Below are 23,216 nucleotides of genomic sequence, written 5' to 3'. Positions count from 1 at the left end.
AGTATATCAGAGGGTTTTTTCACCCAGTAAGAAAAAAGCTGTATTTCTGTCCTAAATGTGACAATGACTTATGCACGTGTAATCAGAGATGTGCAGTATATCAGAGGGTTTTTTCAACCCTAACCACAAAACTGTATTTCTGGCCTTAATGTGACAATCACTTATGCACATGTAATCACAGATGTGCAGTATATCAGATGGTTTTTTCACCCAAACCAAAAAGCTATATTTCTGTCCTAAATGTGACAGTGACTTATGCATGTGTAATCACAGATGTGTAGTATATCAGAGGGTTTTTCACCCCAGTAAGAAAAAAGCTGTATTTCTGTCCTAAATGTCACAGTGACTTATGCACGTGTAATCACAGATGTGCAGTATGTAACCAAAAAGCTGTATTTCTGGCCTTAATGTGACAGTGACTTATGCACGTGTAATCAGAGATGTGCAGTATATCAGAGGGTTTTTTCACCCTAACCAAAAAGCTGTATTTCTGTCCTAAATGTAACAGTGACTTATGCACGTGTAATCACAATTTTTCTTAGGTCTTATGCGTAATATTGTCAGTCTGTAAAAGTGGCGCACTATTCGGATAACATCGTTCCCAGCAGCGACCTCTGAATACAAGATGCATCCAGACATCCTCCCCATGCTGTATCAGAACCATTTCGGGGTTGTTTCCATCAATTTCTGACATTTTCTTATGAACCAGGCTCCCTCCCCTCTTCAGAGCAGTGGGTACCTGGTTTAATGCTTGGGTTCTCACATTGACTTCCATTATACTCGGGTGCTCGGTCGAGCACCCAAACATCCCGGTGTGTTCGGCCCGAGCACCCGAGCACTACGGTGCTCGGTCAACACTAGTCATCAAAATTACAGATGGCCTTCAGAATATGTTCTAAGGCCTAGAAATTATGAACAGTGGAACAAATGATAACTTCACAGTGAATATACTTTTTAGAGAAATAAGCTTCACCTATATGAATATATGCATAATATAATCGTTCATACTATAGAGAATTTCTGACAATGACCCCATTACTCACAAGTTGAAACCAGAAGTTTACATACACTATATAAAAAGACACATATGCATGTTTTTCTCAATATCTGACATGAAATCAGAATAAACCAGGTCAATTAGGATTACTATAATTATTATTATTTGCCAAATGCCAGAATATTGAGATAGATAATGTTTTAAAGGGGTTGTCCTGGATCAAACTTATTTTTTTTAAAAACATCTTACTCACCTTTAGTAGCCGAGTCTATGTTCCCATGGTTGTTTGAGGTAGCTTTTACAATGGATCATGGCTCCTACAGTCCTGAACAGATTGTTTACATACAGTCAGGTCATAAATATTGGGACATAGACACAATTCTAACATTTTTGGCTCTATACACTATCACAATGGATTTGAAGTGAAACGAACAAGATGTGCTTTAACTGCAGACTGTCAGTTTTAATTTGAGGGTGTTTACATCCAAATCAGGTAAACGGTGTAGGAATTACAACAGTTTGCATATGTGCCTCCCACTTATTAAGGGACCAAAAGTAATTGGACAATTGGCTTCTCAGCTGTTCCATGGCCAGGTGTGTGTTATTCCCTCATTATCCCAATTACAATGAGCAGATAAAAGGTCCATAGTTCATTTCAAGCGTGCTATTTGGAATCTGTTGCTGTCAACTCTCAAGATGAGATCCAAAGAGCTGTTACTATTAATGAAGCAAGCCATCATTAGGCTAAAAAAACACAACAAACCCATCAGAGAGATAGCAAAAACATTAGGCGTGGCCAAAACAACTGTTTGGAACATTCTTAAAAAGAAGGAACGCACCGGTGAGCTCAGCAACACCAAAAGACCCGGAAGACCACGGAAAACAACTGTGCTGGTTGACTGAAGAATTATATCCCTGGTGAAAAAAACACCCTTCACAACAGTTGGCCAGATCAAGAACATTCTCCAGGAGGTAGGTGTATGTGTGTCAAAGTCAACAATCAAGAGAAGACTTCACCAGAGTGAATACAGAGGGTTCACCACAAGATGTAAACCATTGGTGAGCCTCAAAAACAGGAAGGCCAGATTAGAGTTTGCCAAATGACATCTAAAAAAAGCCATCACAGTTCTATGGACAGATGAGACCAAGATCAACTTGTACCAGAGTGATGGGAAGAAAAGAGTATGGAGAAGGAAAAGAACTGCTCATGATCCTAAGCATACCACCTCATCAGTGAAGCATGGTGGTGGTAGTGTCATGGCGTTGGCATGTATGGCTGTCAATGGAACTGGTTCTCTTGTATTTATTGATGTGACTGCTGACAAAAGCAGCAGGATGAATTCTAAAGTGTTTCGGGCAATATTATCTGCTCATATTCAGCCAAATACTTCAGAACTCATTGGATGGCTCTTCACAGTGCAGATGGACAATGACCCAAAGCATACTGCAAAAGCAACCAAAGAGTTTTTTAACCTCTTCAGGACACATGACGTACCGGTACGGCAAGTTGTCCTGGTACTTAAGGACACATGACGTACCGGTACGTCATGTGTATTTCCGATCACCGCCAACCGGCGGGCCGTAATCGGAACAAGGTGCCTGCTCAAATCATTGAGCAGGCACCTTGGCTCAATGCCCAGGGGGGTCATGTGACCCCCCCCCTGTGTCGGCGATCGCCGCAAACCGCAGGTCAATTCAGACTTGCGCTTTGCGGTTTTACAGGCGGCGGCGGTTGCGGTCGTCAGTGCCATCGGGTCCCCGTGGGGCTGTAGGGGGGACCCGATGGCATGGAAGGCAGCGCGATGCCTAAGAAGGGCATATCGCTGCCTTCCGGTGACGAGCCTGTGAGATTCAGCCCCCTGGATACACACACACAGGATTACTCACAGTATACACACAGTATTACTCATACAGCCAATGCATTCCAATACAGAAGTATTGGAATGCATTGTAAAGGATTAGACCCCCAAAAGCTGAAGTCCCAAAGTGGGACAAAAAATAAAGTGAAAAAAAAAGTTGAAAAAAATAAAATTGTCCCCCCCAAAAATTAAAAGTTTCAAGTAAAAATAAACAAAAACGTCATTTTCCCCAAATAAAGTAAAAGAACATTTGTTAAAAATAGGGGAAAAAAAAAGTTTACATATTAGGTATCGCCACGTCCATATCGACTAGCTCTATAAACATATTACATGACCTAACCCCTAACACCGTAAAAAATAAAAAATAAAAACTGTGCTAAATAAACCATTTTTTGTCACCTTACATCACAAAAAGTACAACAGGAAGTTATCAAAAAGTCACACACCCCAAAATAGTGCCCACCAAAAAAGTACCATTCTAACCGTCACCTCATTCCGCAAAAAATGAGCCCCTACCTGAGACAATCGCCCAAAAAAAAAACTATGGCTCAGAATATGGAGACACTAAAACATAATTTTTTTTTTGTTTTAAAAAAGCTGTTATTGTGTAAGACTTACATAAATAAATAAAAAAGTATACATATTAGGTATCGACGCGTCTCTATCGTCCGGCTCTATAAAAATATCACATGACCTAACCCCTCAGATGAACACCGTAAAAAATAAAAACTGTGCTAAATAAACAATTTTTTGTCATCTTACATAACAAAAAGTGTAATAACAAGGGATCAAAAAGTCACACGCGCCCCAAAATAGTGCCAATCAAACCGTCATCTCATCCCGCAAAAATCATACCCTACCCAAGATAATCGCCCAAAAACTGAAAAAACTATGGCTCTCAGACTATGGAAACCTTAAAACATGATTTTTTTTGTTTCAAAAATGAAATCATTGTGTAAAACTTACATAAATAAAAAAAAGTATACATATTAGGTAAAAATAAAAACGGTGTAAAAAAAGCAATTTTTTGTCACCTTACATCACAAAAAGTGTAATAGCAAGCGATCAAAAAGTCACACACCCCAAAATAGTGCCAATCAAACCGCAAAAATCATACCCTCACCAAGATAATCGCCCAAAAACTGAAAAAACTATGGCTCTCAGATGGAAACACTAAAACATGATTTTTTTTGTTTAAAAAATGAAATCATTGTGTAAAACTTACATAAATAAAAACAAGTATACATATCGCCGCGTGACAACCTGGTCTATAAAAATACCACATGATCTAACCTGTCAGATGAATGTTGTAAATAACAAAAAATAAAAACGGTGCCAAAACAGCTATTTGTTGTTACCTTGCCTTACAAAAAGTGTAATATAGAGCAACCAAAAATCATATGTACCCTAAACTAGTACTAACAAAATTTCCACCCTATCCCGTAGTTTCTAAAATGGGGTCCCTTTTTTGGAGTTTCTACTCTAGGGGTGCATCAGGGGGGCTTCAAATGGGACATGGTGTCAAAAAAACAGTCCAGCAAAATCTGCCTTCCAAAAACCGTATGGCATTCCTTTCCTTCTGTGCCCTGCCGTGTGCCCGTACAGCAGTTTACGACCACATATGGGGTGTTTCTGTAAACTACAGAATCAGGGCCATAAATATTGAGTTTTGTTTGGCTGTTAACCCTTGCTTTGTAACTGGAAAAAATTTATTAAAATGGAAAATTTTCCCAAAAATTGAAATTCTGAAATTTCATCTCTATTTGCCAATAACTCTTGTGAAACACCTAAAGGGTTAACGACATTAGTAAAATCAGTTTTGAATACATTGAGGGGTGTAGTTTCTTAGATGGGGTCACTTTTATGGAGTTTCTACTCTAGGGGTGCATCAGGGGGGCTTCAAATGGGACATGGTGTCAAAAAAACCAGTCCAGCAAAATCTGCCTTCCAAAAACTGTATGGCATTCCTTTCCTTTTTTGCCCTGCCGTGTGCCCGTACAGCAGTTTACGACCACATATAGGGTGTTTCTGTAAACTACAGAATCAGGGCCATAAATATTGAGTTTTGTTTGACTGTTAACCCTTGCTTTGTAACTGGAAAAAATATATTAAAATAGAAAATCTGCCAAAAAAGTGAAATTTTGAAATTGTATCTCTATTTTCCATTATTTCTTGTGGAACACCTAAAGGGTTAACGACGTTTGAAAATTTGTTTTGAATACCTTGAGGGGTGTAGTTTCTAGAATGGGGTCATTTTTGGGTGGTTTTTATTATGTAAGCCTCACAAAGTGACTTCAGACCTGAACTGGTCCTTAAAAAGTTGTTTTTTGAAAATTTCAGAGAAAATACTTCTAAGCCTTTTAACCCAAAAATAAAATGTCAATCCCAAAATTATCCTAACATGAAGTAAACATATGGGGAATGTAAAGTAATAACTATTTTTGTAGGTATTACTATGTATTATAGAATATATACCAATATATGACTCACAAAAGTGAGTACTCGTGCCAAGCCTGCACGTAAGATGAAACACCAAAGAAAAAAGGCCAGCACAGAAATGAATATATAATTAATCTTTATTATGGTCTCAAACCGGGACCGGAGGTAAAAATACAGATAAAATACAATACTATGATGGATGGGAGACACACAGGAAGAAAAAGACCAACACCACTGGTAATGAGCATATAAATAAAATATATATATGTCAATAAGATATCAAAGCAAATGGAATCATATAAATATACATAGTGTATAGATGAATAAAAAAAAGCCAGATATCTAAAAAACAGGCAAAGTCATGGATAATACAAACGGATGAAAAATCCAAAAAACAGTACAGGGATAGATAAAGTGCAAAGTGCCAAAATGCAAGTACATGGATCAGATTAGTGAAACATCCGTATAAAGACTAATGACATATAATACCTGAGTGGTGAACAGGATAGCCCCAACGCACGTTTCGCGTTAGCTTCTTCAGGGGACAAGGTGTGTGTGTATAGATGGCTATTGGGCAACTTTATATAGCTGAGGTATTAACCGAAATAGGGAGCAGCTGGGCAGAACGAGTGTGGCCACACTAAAGGAAGTGAGACGAGTGCGCTCCAAGCTGGAACGCATCGCCTCACTTCCGGTATGCAGGTGGAACGCAAATGCGTCCTGGAACGCAGACGTCACTTCCGGTGTAACGGAACAGAGAGGAGAAGCAGGTATGGACCCAGGGAGGGGTGTATATAATAGAAGGAGGTGAAAGAACATATAAAAACAGTAACACAGTGATGACAGGATAATACATGTGTATCTACAATGAGTTCATGATAATTAAGCAGACCAGGGCGCTGCCTGGACATGGAAGACAATAAAACCATCACATGTCCCACGGAGCGCACCAGGAGTGCAGTATGAGTGCAATACAAACAATATATAAACATATATAAATATAAATACATAAAAGGCAGAAGCCATATAATATGGGTAATAATAAAGGCATTTATATAGTTATATATATAAAATCATAAAGATATAGTGAACATAGCAAAAGGTGACAGCATCGATGTGAGTACATTAATATTTGTGAAAAACAATCATATAAAATAAGTGCGATATACATAGGTAAAAGGAACCAATCGCCCAGGTATCTGGAATGATTAATAGTAACTGTGTATAGAGTCAATACTGGATCCATCTCCAAACATGAAAAGAAGGGGAAAGGAAAGAGACGGGGAGGGGAAGGGGGGGGGGGGGAAGAGGAGGAAGGTAGGGGAGAAAACAAAAGGGAATATAAATCCGGTAAAGTGAACGATGGCCACACCTAAATAATTGACAAAGAGAACACAGTTAAAAATGAATAATAAAAACATGAATAAAAGCTGTAAATATACAACTAAACAACAGTCTGGCCCGAAGTAATATCTAACAAGGGAGCCCTAAAAGCATCTAGGCGTTAGAGAGGCACCACCAGTGCCACTCCAATGCGAAAAAATGTATACACACCTATTGACATACAACACCAAAAGGAACACACCAAATAATTAAATAAAGAATGGAAAATGAAGCATCTACAGTAAAGGATACAATAAGTAATTACAGAAAGGGGGCATAGCTGAGTCCCTCATTAAGGCCATGCGGGGTGACAGTATTGAGCTGGAAAATCCACTTAACCTCCCGTTGGGCTAAGATCCGCTTCCAGTTACCCCCCCTACTGCCCACAAAAACCCTATCAATACCCCTTACCTTAAGGAGGGAGCCATCACAAGAATGGAAGATCTTAAAATGACGTGGAATCGTCTTCAAACAGGTGTCATCTTCTTCATCTGCCGCAGACAAAATCCCCAAGACGTGCTCCCTTGTTCTACGTTTCAGTTCACGTGAAGTGAGACCTACATATAGGAGGCCACATGGACAACTGGCCACATAGACCACCCCGATGGTGTTACAGGTAATCGTGTGCGTGATTTGGAAGGTCTTGGAACCTGTAGAGTCGGAAAAGGTAGTGGTGGTGAGAATATTGGCACATGCCACACAATTACCACAGGGGCGGCAGCCCCATTTCGGGCCCTTGGACCCAAACAGTCTAGGAGGGGTAATGGCCTGATAGTGGCTGTGTACCAATGCATCACGAATATTGCTATCCCGACGAAAGGTAATAGAGGGTCTGGGTGGGAGATGGTGTTTCAGAATAGGATCCATGTACAAGATGTTCCAATGTGTTCTTAGTGACTTCAGCACAGCATTATGGCCTGAATTAAATGTAGTTATAAAACGTACCATACTATTTTTGGACTGCTTTGACCTTTTAGGACGTTGCTGTAAAAGTTCATCTCTTCCAGATCGTTTAGCTCTAAAATAGCCTTTTTTCGGGGAGGATTCACTGTAGCCACGTTCCCTAAATCTTCTAGTCAGCTCCTGTGCACGCTTCTCAAATAGATCATCATTGGAGCAGATTCGCCTCAAGCGTAGAAACTGTCCCGTAGGAATCCCGTCAATCAATTTCCTAGGGTGAGCAGATCCAGCGTGTAAGAGGCTATTGATCGAGGTGGGTTTCCGATGCAGGTCAGTATATATGTATCCATCCTTGTCGACCTGAAGAAGGACGTCCAGGAAATCCATATCACTACGGCCCGACTTGTACGTAAGGTGGATATTCAGGTGGTTCTTATTGAGATCAGCCATAAAGGAATCCAGTTCTCCAGTCGTACCCTGCCAAATCAACAAAACATCATCGATGTAACAGTTCCACATATATACCCTGTCAATACAGGGAACAGGATCAGTAAGGAAAATGCCTCTCTCCCACAGCCCCAGGAAAAGGTTGGCATAGGACGGCGCACATGCCGCCCCCATGGCCGTTCCCTGGAGCTGTAGGTAGAAAGAACCCCTAAACATAAAGAAATTATGCTTAAGGGCAAAATCCAAAATCTGTAAAATAAATGATGCATAATCACCTTCAACATCCGACATGGCCAAAAATTGGGCAACAGCTGTCATACCGTCGTCATGGCAGATAGAGGTATATAATGACTCCACGTCACAGGTGACAATTAACATATCCTCCTCCAGCTGTATGCCATTCAATTTCCGCAGGATATCCCCCGTATCCTTGAGGTAAGAGGGGAGACTCTCAACCAGGGGGCGTAGAACATGATCGATTAATCTACATATTGGTTCGCACATATTGTTATTACCTGCCACGATGGGACGGCCTGGAGGGGTGGACTGCTGCTTGTGCACTTTAGGAAGCAGGTAGAAGGTCGGTATAGTAGGGCAGGTTACGAGTAGACAATTGAACTCCTTTTGGCTGATCGTACCTCTATCAAGGGCGTGACCTAGTATTTTACCTAGGGCATCCTGGAAAGAATTGAGAGGGTTAAATGTGAGTTTCTTATAACACACAGAGTTTTTAAGCTGGCGAAAAGCCTCCCTCTCATATAGTGAAACTGGCCAGACCACCACGTTTCCCCCTTTATCCGACGGTTTGATGATGACATCCTTCATGTCACTTAGTTGTTTAACTGCTAGACGTAGATCACCATTCATGTTCCCATGACGAAACCTAGTAGGAGTACTATTCAGGTCCTCAGTTACCAACTTGACGCCTAGATGCTTTTAGGGCTCCCTTGTTAGATATTACTTCGGGCCAGACTGTTGTTTAGTTGTATATTTACAGCTTTTATTCATGTTTTTATTATTCATTTTTAACTGTGTTCTCTTTGTCAATTATTTAGGTGTGGCCATCGTTCACTTTACCGGATTTCTATTCCCTTTTGTTTTCTCCCCTACCTTCCTCCTCTTCCCTTTCCCCCTTCCCCTCCCCGTCTCTTTCCTTTCCCCTTCTTTTCATGTTTGGAGATGGATCCAGTATGGACTCTATACACAGTTACTATTAATCATTCCAGATACCTGGGCGATTGGTTCCTTTTACCTATGTATATCGCACTTATTTTATATGATTGTTTTTCACAAATATTAATGTACTCACATCGATGCTGTCACCTTTTGCTATGTTCACTATATCTTTATGATTTTATATATATAACTATATAAATGCCTTTATTATTACCCATATTATATGGCTTCTGCCTTTTATGTATTTATATTTATATATGTTTATATATTGTTTGTATTGCACTCATACTGCACTCCTGGTGCGCTCCGTGGGACATGTGATGGTTTTATTGTCTTCCATGTCCAGGCAGCGCCCTGGTCTGCTTAATTATCATGAACTCATTGTAGATACACATGTATTATCCTGTCATCACTGTGTTACTGTTTTTATATGTTCTTTCACCTCCTTCTATTATATACACCCCTCCCTGGGTCCATACCTGCTTCTCCTCTCTGTTCCGTTACACCGGAAGTGACGTCTGCGTTCCAGGACGCATTTGCGTTCCACCTGCATACCGGAAGTGAGGCGATGCGTTCCAGCTTGGAGCGCACTCGTCTCACTTCCTTTAGTGTGGCCACACTCGTTCTGCCCAGCTGCTCCCTATTTCGGTTAATACCTCAGCTATATAAAGTTGCCCAATAGCCATCTATACACACACACCTTGTCCCCTGAAGAAGCTAACGCGAAACGTGCGTTGGGGCTATCCAGTTCACCACTCAGGTATTATATGTCATTAGTCTTTATACGGATGTTTCACTAATCTGATCCATGTACTTGCATTTTGGCACTTTGCACTTTATCTATCCCTGTACTGTTTTTTTAGATTTTTCATCCGTTTGTATTATCCATGACTTTGCCTGTTTTTTAGATATCTGGCTTTTTTTATTCATCTATACACTATGTATATTTATATGATTCCATTTGCTTTGATATCTTATTGACATATATATATTTTATTTATATGCTCATTACCAGTGGTGTTCGTCTTTTTCTTCCTGTGTGTCTCCCATCCATCATAGTATTGTATTTTATCTGTATTTTTACCTCCGGTCCCGGTTTGAGACCATAATAAAGATTAATTATATATTCATTTCTGTGCTGGCCTTTTTTCTTTGGTGTTTCATTTTATGTATTATAGAAGTAGAGAAATTGAAACTTGGAAATTTGCACATTTTTTCACATTTTTGGCAAATTTGGTATTTTTTTCTAAATAAAAATGATTTTTTTTTTACTCCATTTTACCGGTGTCATGAAGTACAATATGTGACGAAAAAATAATCTCAGAATGGCCTGGATAAGTCAAAGCGTTTTAAAGTTATCACCACTGGTCAGATTTGCAAAAAATGAACTGGTCCTTAAGGTGAAATAAGGCTGTGTCCTTAAGGAGTTAAGGGAAAGAAGTTGAATGTTATACAAAGGCCAAGTCAATCACCTGACCTGAATCCAATTGAGCATGCATTTCACTTGCTGAAGACAAAACTGAAGGGAAAATGCCCCAAGAACAAGCAAGAACTGAAGACAGTTGCAGTAGAGGCCTGGCAGAGTATCACCAGGGATGAAACCTAGCGTCTGGTGATGTCTATGCGTTCCAGACTTCAGGCTGTAATTGACTGCAAAGGATTTGCAACCAAGTATTAAAAAGTGAAAGTTTGATTTATGAATATTATTATGTCCCATTACTTTTGGTCCCTTAACAAGTGGGAGGCACATATGCAAACTGTTGTAATTCCTAAAACGTTCACCTGATTTGGATGTAAATACCCTCAAATTAAAGCTGACAGTCTGCAGTTTAAGCATATCTTGTTCGTTTCATTTCAAATCCATTGTGGTGGTGTATAGAGCCAAAAATGTTAGAATTGTGTCGATGTCCCAATATTTATGGACCTGACTGTATCTGTTTATCTGTTCGTTCACTTCCTGCCGCACTGCACTATGGTTCCCAGTGCAGAGCGGCATCTCCTGGTTTTTCCTGTGTAAAATCGCGTCCCTGCATACAGTCGTGGCCAAAAGTTTTGAGAATTACATAAATATTGGAAATTGGAAAAGTTGCTGCTTAAGTTTTTATAATAGCAATTTGCATATACTCCAGAATGTTATGAAGAGTGATCAGATGAATTGCATAGTCCTTCTTTGCCATGAAAATTAACTTAATCCCAAAAAAAAATTTCCACTGCATTTCATTGCTGTCATTAAAGGACCTGCTGAGATCATTTTATTAATCGTCTTGTTAACTCAGGTGAGAATGTTTACGAGCACAAGGCTGGAGATCATTATGTCAGGCTGATTGGGTTAAAATGGCAGACTTGACATGTTAAAAAGAGGGTGATGCTTGAAATCATTGTTCTTCCATTGTTAACCATGGTGACCTGCAAAGAAACGCGTGCAGCCATCATTGCGTTGCATAAAAATGGCTTCACAGGCAAAGATATTGTGGCTACTAAGATTGCACCTCAATCAACAATTTATAGGACCATCAAGAACTTCAAGGAAAGAGGTTCAATTCTTGTTAAGAAGGCTTCAGGGCGTCCAAGAAAGTCCAGCAAGCGCCAGGATCGTCTCCTAAAGAGGATTCAGCTGCGGGATCGGAGTGCCACCAGTGCAGAGCTTGCTCAGGAATGGCAGCAGGCAGGTGTGAGCGCATCTGCACGCACAGTGAGGCGAAGACTTTTGGAAGATGGCCTGGTGTCAAGAAGGGCAGCAAAGAAACCACTTCTCTCCAAAAAAAACATCAGGGACAGATTGATCTTCTGCAGAAAGTATGGTGAATGGACTGCTGAGGACTGGGGCAAAGTCATATTCTCCAATGAAGCCTCTTTCCGATTGTTTGGGGCATCTGGAAAAAGGCTTGTCCGGAGAAGAAAAGGTGAGCGCTACCATCAGACCTGTGTCATGCCAATAGTAAAGCATCCTGAGACCATTCATGTGTGGGGTTGCTTCTCATCCAAGGGAGTGGGCTCACTTACAATTTTGCCCAAAAACACAGCCATGAATAAAGAATGGTACCAAAACACCCTCCAACAGCAACTTCTAACAATCCAACAACAGTTTGGTGAAGAACAATGCATTTTCCAGCACGATGGAGCACCGTGCCATAAGGCAAAAGTGATAACTAAGTGGCTCGGGGACCAAAACGTTGACATTTTGGGTCCATGGCCTGGAAACTCCCCAGATCTTAATCCCATTGAGAACTTGTGGTCAATCCTCAAGAGGCGGGTGGACAAACAAAAACCCACTAATTCTGACAAACTCCAAGAAGTGATTATGAAAGAATGGGTTGCTATCAGGAATTGTCCCAGAAGTTGATTGAGAGCATGCCCAGTCGAATTGCAGAGGTCCTGAAAAAGAAGGGCCAACACTGCAAATACTGACTCTTTGCATAAATGTCATGTAATTGTCAATAAAAGCCTTTGAAATGTATGAAGTGCGTGTAAATATATTTCACTACATCACAGAAACAACTGAAACAAAGATCTAAAAGCAGTTTAGCAGCAAACTTTGTGAAAACTAATATTTGTGTAATTCTCAAAACTTTTGGCCACGACTGTACATATTCATGCATCCAGCAGAACGTCCACTCCTCCTTCGATCCGCCCCCTCATACATATTCATCCTTCTGCCTCATATTCCTCCCCTATATGTACGTCCATAAACTCCTCCTTGCTCTATCTCTGGCATCTGTCATGTGCTCAGTGTTTGCAGAGCAGAGAGGCAACCGAGGCAGACAGTGAACTACCATACTGTGAGCGGCTGCAACCTGTGAGACGTGCTGTGGTGAAAGTAATTCCTCCTTTATAAAGCCTTCTGCCCCATTAGCAAGTAATTCACACGGGAGGAGTTTTGTATGCTAACAAGCATAGTAATCTGCCTCCATTCATTATAATGCTCAATGCCCGGTGACATGTCACCGAACTGGAGGGGCGGGGCTTAGCGTGATGTCGGCCGGCCAAATTACCGCCCCTCCATCCTCTCTGCATAATTACCTAGGCTGCTAGTGACGTCACCGGGCTCCCTGAGCAGCGGAAGAGGAGGCATTGCTTGCCTGCTAGGGACCCGGTATGTTACTGAAGAAAAGAAAATACTCACTTCTGGACAAGAATTATCATGAGGAAAATTGGGCTTGAGAATTATGTTCTAAAGGTACTAAATGCATGTTTGTAATGTTTATGTTATTAGATTACTATTAGACAAATGTCCCCAATCCCAGACAACCCCTTTAAGGCATTTTATTACTTTCTGCAATGTCAAAAATTTACATACACTAATATTACTATGCCTTTAAACAATTCTGGACTGCCCATAAGATGATGTCATGTGTTTGGAAGCTTTTGTTAGGCTTGTTGGCAGCATCTGAGTTAATTACAGACACACATGTGGATGTATTTAAATGCACACCTGAAACACACTGCTTCTTTGTGTAGCATCATGACAAAGTCTAAAGACATCAGCCAAGATATCAGGAAGAGAATTGTGGACTTGCACAAGTCTGGCTCAACCTTGGGTGCAATTTCAAGATACCTGAAGGTGCCTCGTTCATCTGTACAAACAATAATACACAAGTACAAACAAGATGGAAATGTCCAACCATCATACCGCTCAGGAAGGAAACGGGTTCTGTGTTCCAGAGATGAATGTGCTTTGGTCCAACATGTGCATATCAACTCAAGAACAAAAGCAAAAGACCTTTTGGGGGCGGAGCTAGCGCCGGACAGAGATGGTCGCGTAGTTCACTGCTCTCCTGAGAGGATCGTGTATAACACAAGCTATCAATAGCACTTTTGGGCGAGAATGGTCAAAATCGGTAACCCGAAGCAAGGGGATCACTCCACCACCTCCAAAGGTCAAGTTCCTCCTAGTGACATGGAGAAATTTCTTAAAAAGGCAGCAGCAACGGTAGCTCAGAGAGAAACCAAGATGGCGCCGACACCACAACCTAAAGCGCAGAAGCGCGCTCCAGTCCTCTCGGAGGGGGAAAGCGAAGCTGAGGATCCACAGGTCAGTTCTGACCTTCCCCTAACCAGGAAATATCTGGATCGAGCCCTGAGCAGGGTTATGGAACCCATCCTCACAGAAATCACGGCGTTTAGACAGGAGGTGAGACATATCGGGGACCGGGTGGAGGCCTTAGAAGTACACCAGACAGCGTCCCTAAATCACCACACTGCAGTGTCAGACGCCCTACGTAGATGCTCTACCTACCTGAATGGGCTTCACAACGCGATCGAGGACCAGGAAAACAGAGGGCGCCGCAACAACTTGAGGTTCCGTGGGATCCCAGAGGCGGTTTTACCGGGGGACATACCAGCGGCCGTTATAGCTATCTGTGGCTCACTACTGGGGTCCGACTTCCCTCAAGAAGTAGTCATCGAACGGGCACACAGGGCCCTGCGCCCGAAACCCAAGCCCTCTGATCCACCCAGGGATGTTATCTGCAAATTCCTGAACTTTCCGGTCAAGTCTGCCATCCTAGAAGCAGCACGCAACAGTACAGATTTATCCTATGAGGACTCTAAACTTGAAATTTATCAAGATTTGGCCCCCACTACTCTGAAGAAACGGAGAGCACTGAAGCCTCTGACCGACTGGCTTCGTTCTAATAAAATCATATATCGCTGGTCCTATCCTTTTGGACTTTCGTTCTCTTGTGCAGGGAAAAAAGTTTTCATCTCATCTTTTACAGATCTGCAAGCTACTTACGACATCTTGAACATCGACCCCTTGCCAATTGAAAACTGGGAGCTCTACCAGGATCTGAGTGACCTCCCAGATCTTCCTAAAATAATCCCCTTTGAGGCTCCACGTACCCCGAAATCATCCAGATCCAGGAAAAGAGGGCTGCAGTTTACTCCTAGAAGCCTTTCCCGGGATCACCAGTCTAACCTGTAGTATTCCTCTCAACACGAATGGGACTATTGTTTTACCGTTTTCCTTTTTCTTTTTGAGTAGGTTTATACATGCCTTTTCCACTAACCTCCTATTATTGGTTATACTGCTAATATATATATACCTGCTCTGCCGTCTGTGTAGATCTATTCTCCCTGATACTTCATTAGATTTCTGAGTGTTATACGACCTCTCTTATGGTCACAAGACCACACTCCCCCCTTATGTATGTAGCACTTGCTACTATGCTTAGTTCTTTTTTGTCTTTTTTGTCATTTTTATTATGTTCTGTTCTATTTCTTTACCCTGTTCTTTCCCCAAGGTACGAGACACTCCTATATGTAACAAGCAATCTTTGCTGCATCTTGATCCTGCTTGCACAGCTAGAGAAGAGAACACAAGATACCCTGTTGCCCTCCTGGAGGAGACATCACCGGTTTAGAGGTAAATCCACTTACAATACACTACATGGCTGACCTACATATTGCTTCTTACAATGTCAAGGGCTTTCACTCCCCTTCCAAAAGGAGTCAGGTCTTTGCCATTCTAAGGAAAGCCAAGGCTGAGGTGGTGTTCCTCCAGGAGACGCATTTTCGCTTCAATCGTTACCCCAACATGCAGTTCTCCTATTATTCAGATTGATATCACTGTGGGGGCAATTCCTCGACATCAAGTGGGATTAGCATAGGGTTTCATAAAAAGATCCCATTTAAGCTTACTGACCAAGTTTTAGACCCAGAGGGAAGGTATATGCTGATTAAAGGTTCCATCGGCCAACAAATTTACTCCTTTATTAATATCTACGGTCCCAATTCCAATCAGTCTCAATGGATAGCAAGTTTAGTCCCGATTATCAACCCTTTTAAAGAAGGGATTGTGATAATGGGAGGAGACTTGAACGTTGCCCTGTTCCCAGAACTTGACATATCTTCACACAAGTCATCCCACTCCGGCAAATCTCTTAAATTTGTTAGGAAAACCCTTTGGGATCCCCATTTGATTGACTCCTGGCGCTCTCTCCACCCCAACACCCTTGACTATACCTTCTACTCTTCAGCACACGGCACATATCACCGTCTGGACTACTTTTTTCTTTCTAAGGAACATCTCCATCTATGTAGCACAGCTTCGATAGGTTCCATTCACTTGTCTGATCACTCCCCTATATTTATTAAGATACTAGCCCCCGCAAAAAATACTTCATGTTTTAATTGGCGATTGAATGAGACCTTATTAGGTTCCCCAGATTTAGTAGACCAGGTCTCCAAACATCTAGCGGACTACTTTTCTTTGAATGAAGGCACTGACATCTCCTTTAACACCCTCTGGGACGCCCATAAACCGGTTATTAGGGGCCACTTTATCAATATTGGGTCCTACAGGAAAAAATTACAAGAGAAAGACATAGATGAAGCCCTTAAAAAAATACAGAGTCTTGAGTCTGGTCACAAATCTTTCCCCACAGACTCCCAGTTAAGAGAACTCTCTGAACACAGAGCGAAACTCAAATCCCTCCTATCTTCCAAAACAGCCAAATATTTCATGAGTATGCAACATAAGTTTTTTGCCCACGGAGACAAGGCCACTAAATTTCTAATGAGTAGAATCAAGGGTAGGAGGTCCTCTAATTATGTACACCAGTTATCTTCTCCTGACGGTAAACCAATCTTTTCAACTGCCCAGATCGCTGCTCAATTCCGGGAATTATATAACAACCTATATAATCTTTCCCCCCCGGATCCTACTAATGAGAGAAAGTCCGCTATAGGAAGTTTCTTAGCATCATCTAAAGTACCTCACCTTTCCCTGGATCAGAAAACAAAACTAGAAACCCCTTTCACCATCTTGGAACTCAAGAACGCTATGTTACAAATGCCTGTAGGAAAGAGTCCAGGCCCAGACGGACTCCCACTCTCATATTATAAATCCTTCAAGAACCTCCTCCTCCCCTATCTCTTAAGGGTCTGCAATCAGTCCTTACTAGGCTACCCACTATCTGGAGACATGACGGAAGCACATATCTCCCTCATACCAAAAGAAGGGAAAGACCCTAAACAATGCTCCAGCTACAGGCCCATATCCCTCCTAAACATAGACCTCAAGCTCCTAGCCAAGATGTTAGCCAATAGGCTAGCTGTCCTTCTCCCCCTCCTTATACATGGAGATCAGGTTGGCTTCATCCGGGCCAGAGAAGGCAAAGACAACACCTCCAGAGTGATCAATGTCATCAGCCATGCCAAAAGACTTTCTTTGCCCTTGCTTCTCCTTAGTACCGACGCGGAGAAAGCATTCGATAGAGTAAATTGGCATTACCTAAAATACACTCTGCTTGGGTTTGGCCTTCCTGATCCCTTTTTACGGGCAACTTTTGCCATGTATGAACAAGCATCAGCTAGAGTACAAGTAAACGGAAGCTTATCTGCCCCTTTTTCGATAAGTAATGGGACAAGACAAGGTTGCCCCCTCTCACCTCTCCTATTTATCTTGGCATTAGAGCCACTCCTTGCTAACATTAGGCGAGATGAGGAGATTTCAGGTCTATGTTTGGGAGGCAGGGAACAAAAAGTTGCAGCATTCGCGGACGACGTTCTTATGATGACAACCAACCCTAAAACTTCCCTTCCACGAATTCAAACCCACCTAAATAATTTCAGCTTAGCTTCGGACTTCAAGATTAATGCTGGCAAATCCTTGGTCCTATGTATGGGAATCTCTCAATCCACAAAGAGCCAGTTGATGATAGACTCACCCTTTAACTGGTCTTCACCTACTATTACATACTTAGGGGTCAAACTCAGTCCCAACATTCACGACCTTTTTTCCCATAACTATATCCCCCTTAGAAAATCCATTTTCGAAGCCATTGATAAATTAGCTCAATCCAATCCAACTCTCTCTTGGTTCGGCCGCAAGAACCTCCTTGCATCACTAATCCTCCCTCGACTAACTTACCTTCAACAGGTATTACCTATCCCAATCCCCAAGCAATACTACGAGCAAATTACCAAAAAGTTTAGAACCTTTATTTGGAACAGCAAAAAGGCGAGACTGTCATATTCCCTACTCACCAGGCCTAGACATGAAGGAGGGATTGGAATGCCAAATCCCGAAACTTATGGTAGGGCTATCCTTCTTACTCGAGTGGTGGCCTGGTTGAGGCCCTCCCCACATTCTCTGACAACGGAAATTGAAATAGATATCTTAAAGAAACCTCCTAGGGCCCTGCTCCTTGGTTCTCAAGAGGTTTTTCCAGGACAATATTCCCATTATCCAATAATAAAAGCCACATTAGAGGCCTGGAAATGGTTCTCGTCCTCGCACTGCTCCGTCCCATTTCCCTCTCCCCTCCTGACAGTTAAGGACATTGTTGACACAGCTCCTTCCCCCATAAGATCTGCGACCTCCCAGGGGCTTAGGTCTTCCTCACTACACATCAACACCTTGGCACTCCCCTCTGGAGAGTGGATGGACCATCAAACAACAAACGCTCTCTTAAACCCCCATCCGTGCAATATTTTCACTATCATATACCTTAGAACCTATTTGAAACAACACATAAATATAGGAGATCTGTATCGCCCCATGGTGTGGTACGAATCGATTATCTGTCACCACTCCGCCCCTAGGAAACTCATATCGCTGATTTATAGCAAACTCCGCTCACCCCCTATGCTTGCTAAACCATCATTTGTTGGTAGTTGGGAAGGAGACCTCAATATTGTGATCCCTTTTAATAATCTACCTAGTCTCCTGGGTTCTCCCCATGGCGCCTCCCGCTGCGTACGAATACAGGAAAATAGCTACAAGATTCTCACTAGATGGTACAATACTCCGGATAAAACATCATTGTACTCTGAATCAGCTTCAGACGTCTGCTGGAGGTGCCTTGGGGAGAAGGGAACTTTTTTCCATATATGGTGGACCTGTCCTCCCATCCATAGCTCTTGCTAACGAGATCTGTGGGACCTTTTTTTCAACCTCCCCGCAACTAGAACTCCTATCCATCCCTCCTACTGAACATGCGGTAAAACCGCCGTACGTATTTGCTCAAATGCTAATGGCTGCGCGCCTTTTGCTTCCCAAACACTGGCTACAACCCCACGTTCCAACCATGGAAGACTGGATCCAAAAAATGGATCAAATTCATAGGTTTGAGGAGCTTTCATCATGGGAGATGCGATCCCACAGAATCTTTCTCAAAAAGTGGCTCCCTTGGTCAGTTTTCAGAAACCCCCATAAGAAAACTGGCCTCTCATCCAAGGACTCCTGATTGTCGACACAGGGGTTCAACCTCTGCCTTAACTGTCCACCCCCCAGACAGCCTCCTATTTCAGCAGTCACTGGATCAGATGCATACCTAGTGGGTCTGTCATACAATACATAAAGAATATACCCTCCCACCTCCTGAAGATACTGCCCTGATTGGGGATAGTAACCGTCCTATGCCTACATGATTGTCCAACCTCGCTCTTTGATGTATTGTTCTAACCTAATAGCATGCTCTTCTCCCCCTCACAACTCCACTATATCTGACTATGTAATGTTCAAAGTGTATAGAATATGCAACTTGATCAAATGCAGTATCTCTTGTCAAAAAGTATTGTACTAACTTTAGTATCTAGATGGGCCTGCGTGTCTCTATCTTGGTACCTTGTTATCCCTTGTTTATTGTTGGAAAAACCAATAAAAATATAAATAAAAAATAAAAAAAGCAAAAGACCTTGTGAAGATGATGGAGGAAGCTGGTAAGATTGTGTCAAAATCCACTGTGAAACGAGTACTGTATCAACATGTGCTGAAAGGCCACTCTGCCAGGAAGAAGCCATTACTCCAAAAGAAACATAAAAAAAAAAAAAGATTAATGTTTGGAAATGCACACAGGAACAACAAGATCTACATTTTTGGAGAAACTAAAATTGAACTTTTTGGCCATAATGACCATCGTTACGTTTGGAGGAAAAAGGGAGAAGTTTGAAAACATAAGAACACCATCCCAACTGTGAAACACGGCGGTGGCAGCATCATGTTGTGGGGTTGTTTTGCTGCAGGAGGGACTGGTGCATTTAACAAAATAGATGGCATCATGAGGAAAGAAGATTATGTGGAAATACTGAAGCCACATATCAAGATATCAGCCAGGAAGTTAAAGCTTGGGCGAAAATGGGTCTTCCAAATGGACAATGACCCAAAGCATACTGCCAAACTGGTTACAAAGTGGCTTAAGGATAACAAAGTCAATGTTTTGGAGTGGCCATCACAAAGCCCTGATCTCAATCCTATTGAAAATATATGGGCAAAACTGAAAAGGCAGGTGCGACAAAGGCGACCAACAAACATGGCTCAGTTGCACCAGTTTTGTCAGGAGGAATGGGCCCAAATTCCGACCAACTATTGTGAGAAGCTTGTGGAAGGGTATCCAAAACATTTGACCCAAGTCATACACTTTAAGGGCAATGGTACGAAATATTAATGAAATGTATGTAAACTTTTGACTTTGCAGAAAGTAATAAAATGCCTTAAAACATTCTCTCTCTCATTATTGTGAGAATGACAATAATAATTATTGTAATCCTAATTGACCAAAAATAGGAAAGGTTTATTCTGATTTCATGTCAGATATTGAGAAAAACATGCATATGTGTCTTTTTATATAGCGTATGTAAACTTCTGGTTTCAACAGTATATATAATGGCATGGAAAACAAACAAAAGATACCAAAAATTCTAAAAAATATGTTATTTAAACAAGAGGTCATTTCCTGATGACACATTCCCTTTAAGGCACTGGAAATTACAGCCATAACATGTTCCACTAAAGGGTGTATGACACTTCTTAAAACAATATAGATCAGGAAGCATTTTTTTTATGTAGCATGCAGTAAGGTTTTTTAATATTCACGGATTGTGACCATCCTGGGGCCTTCTTCGAGGTATCAACAAATACTTATTTTACTGCAGTAATGGCTGTTCACCTAGTAATGTCTGTCTCCTTGAACTTGGGTCATCAAACCATACATAAGTCAGCTGGGCATGATCAAAAAGCATTTACAGGAAGGTTAGACAGAGCTGCAAAAGAATATACCTAGATTAGGAAGCTGAACTGATGGGATATATGCTTAAATGAATATAAATTAGCTGATAACGGCCCAGAAAAAATAACATTTCTCTCTTCTTTGTTATTTTATTCTATTTTATAGATCATTGGTTTTTTGTATCTGTAATGCTCTCGTATCAGGATATACGGAATCAGTCAGCATGGATATATCATTCTCTTACTATCTAGAATGATATTAAAACCATGCAGCATTTTTTTTATCCTTTTTAAGCAAAAGCCTCCCCCCTCCTCTATTTGCTTATCAGTGTATCCACCATTACATTTCTAAATGAAATTGTAGGTTTCCTTCTCTCTTTCTCTCATTCGAACACCAACCTCCCCCTTCCAAATTCCAAGATGTGGAACAGAAGTGAGGAACGCCTTTTCTCGCCTGAAAATGGTTACCCAGATTCAATTACAGATAGACACAGAGCTCCATTTGCATATACTTCCCTCCATTAACAATTTCCATTTGAAACCCAAAATTAAGACAAAACTGCGATTTTCACATACAGAACTCCATTTTAGAGTATTCAGCTTAATATAGTTTTCTTTTATGTTATTTTTAGTATTATTATGACCATTGTGTAGTACAGCAATACATTGTTTTTCTGTTTGCTTTTGAAGTACTATTCTCTTTTTATGGTTTATTGTTTGACAATTATGTAAGTCCAGGTTTTCCATTAAAATAAAAGAGCGAATGAGTAAATTTATTGTAAAAATTGAATTTTATATTTGTACAAAATATCATTCATACAGCAGTGGCACCACGTGGATGTTAAGAGCTTTTTAATGCTTTTGGCACAGTGTTAAGCTATTCATGGATATTTCATACTATCATTATAATTTTAGTGCTATACAGCATTGTTTTAGCATATTTTGTACAAATTATATAATAATTACAAATATTTTCAATCAAGGACAGAACAGGGTTGTAGTGAAAGAAAAGCTGTTTCTATCCTTCTTCCCTCATTGGATAGATATAATATTCATAGGTATGAGCAAAGTAATTTTAAACAAATCAAATTCATTATGAATCTCACAGAAACTTCCATCAAATCCAGATTTTGGCGGGGATTCGTCTCGCATGAATGGCACAAAATGGCGGCCAATATTTTATAGTCCAGAAAACAGAGAAGAAGACATTTGCCACCAAAAAGGAATCATCTTTGGACTGTTTTGTTATTTAAAAAAATCCTCCAGTTCGGTGTGTAATTAAGCAGGCTGTTTGTTACCAACAACTACCAACCCATAGTATGATATGTTGCTGTCGTCATTATTAATGTTGTCTTGGCATTAAAGAGCTTGAAAGAGGTTGAATAGAGTCCTAGGAGCATATCATATATGATGGGTCAATTTGAACGAAACTGACCCAGTTCTTACAGTTTGCTTGAAATTGGTGATTTATAGATGAGTTTGTAGACTTTGGCTAATTCTCAGAAGTATTTTTTTTCTGTAATTTCATCTTCCACATTTTTAGATCAGAAGTGGGTGGTGCAGTACCACTGTCCACAGAAGCAGACTGTAAATAATTAGGTGAGATGGTAGTAGTGATTTGTGTATGCCAAGTTTTAGAATTCAAAATCAGTTAGGTCTCTAGTCAAGACAAAAGAGGGGTAAAGACCACCCATACATCTAGACAGTTGAGTATATTAAAGCCATGAAACCCTTGAAAATCCATGCAGAAATGAGCCAAAGGAAATGTGTGACCTGAGGTGCCAGTGATGATCTCAATATACACTCACCTAAAGAATTATTAGGAACACCTGTTCTATTTCTCATTAATGCAATTATCTAGTCAACCAATCACATGGCAGTTGCTTCAATGCATTTAGGGGTGGTCCTGGTCAAGACAATCTCCTGAACTCCAAACTGAATGTCAGAATGGGAAAGAAAGGTGATTTAAGCAATTTTGAGCGTGGCATGGTTGTTGGTGCCAGACGGGCCAGTCTGAGTATTTCACAATCTGCTCAGTTACTGGGATTTTCACGCACAACCATTT

The sequence above is a fragment of the Bufo bufo genome, chromosome 4, assembly GCF_905171765.1.
Source record: "Bufo bufo chromosome 4, aBufBuf1.1, whole genome shotgun sequence".
Taxonomy (NCBI): domain Eukaryota; kingdom Metazoa; phylum Chordata; class Amphibia; order Anura; family Bufonidae; genus Bufo; species Bufo bufo.
This window is presented reverse-complemented; position numbering follows the sequence as displayed.